This window comes from Arachis ipaensis, chromosome B02 (assembly GCF_000816755.2).
Source record: "Arachis ipaensis cultivar K30076 chromosome B02, Araip1.1, whole genome shotgun sequence".
In the NCBI taxonomy this organism is placed as follows: domain Eukaryota; kingdom Viridiplantae; phylum Streptophyta; class Magnoliopsida; order Fabales; family Fabaceae; genus Arachis; species Arachis ipaensis.
Window position 1 is genome coordinate 5,893,399 of NC_029786.2, and position 1,245 is coordinate 5,894,643.

Below are 1,245 nucleotides of genomic sequence, written 5' to 3' on the forward strand. Positions count from 1 at the left end.
TTAAAATGTTGGCAAATTTATATATAAATAAAATTAGGTGAACTCTACCATACCTTCTCTAAAATAAAGGGTAAATTACCTTTTGTGACATATACAGTAATTATTGATAAATTATCCTTTCATCAGAACTCTAAAATTCACGTTATCTTCTCTTTTTTTAATGTTTTTCTTGAAATTTAATAACAGTATCATTTTAATCATCTTCACCAAATACACCTCTTCTCTAATTTAAAAAAAAAACTAATGCATTAGTGGGAGCATATTAAACTATTATATTGTCACAACAAATATTAAATTATTATTCAGATAATAATAATATAAAATAAAATAAGTATTTTAATATTCACATTCGCCTCAAATATTAATTAATTATTTTATTATTCATGTCATTAATTACTTACAAGAATTTTATTTATGGTGCAAATTTATATCTGTCATACAAACACTACAGGAAACACGGAGGATAGCGGCCAGAAATTACTTGCGGTTTTTCTATTTGCTGCAATTTGCCAAGATAATTGTGATTGGCGTCCGATCTCTTCAATGTGACGCATAATCAATTTGGATAGCGTCGATTCGATGAAGCCCCGCAGCTAACCCTAACCCAATTTCACCCAAAATCAGTTCAAAACTTCAAATTACCCAAAATATATAGTGGAGAACCCGTGAAAGGAGAGTGGAACCCTGTTCTCTGCTCCACCGTGCGCCGCTGTCTCACCGTGGAGTCGCGTGGCTGCTGACTCAACCTTCTCTCACCGCCGCTCCTCTCACTATGATGCCGGCGCTAAAGCGCAACCTGAAGGTGAACAAGCTCGTGCTATGCAAGAATCTGAAGCACTCCGTGTTGTACTGGAACAATAAGGATCAGATCCAGGCATTTAACCCCGTTTGACGTGGTTTTGGCAATAGACGTGGTTTACATGAGGAGTGCAGCACTTGATTTCTGCCATGGAAGCCTTGGTGTACGAAGACGGCGTCGTGTTGCTCGGGTACCAAGTGAGGTCTTCGGAGGCGCACAAGAAGTTCTGGGAGATGTGCTTAAGGGCGTCAAGATTATAATAGCCTTGATTTGTATATATCTTCTTGGTTCAAATTATGCTTTCAGGTTATTTTGATTTAGATTTTTTTCTCTATATATTTGATTAATTCAGTTTAATAGTGGCTGTTTAGAGTTAAGGATTTTGATTCAAATTTTGTCTTCAGTTTAAACCTATACCCTCTTGCTTTTCTCCAAACGTAATATCT

The 1,245-nt window shown here is 36.0% G+C and overlaps 1 long non-coding RNA gene across 1 annotated transcript in view; it reads right to left on the reverse strand.

The window, feature by feature from the left end:
- LOC110268666 overlaps nucleotides 1-1,036 on the reverse strand; it is a 3,849-nt gene extending 2,813 nt beyond the window's left edge. Inside the window, exon 1 of the long non-coding RNA XR_002356952.1 lies at nucleotides 445-1,036. This is a non-coding gene — a long non-coding RNA (uncharacterized LOC110268666). The remainder of the gene's footprint in view (nucleotides 1-444) is intronic.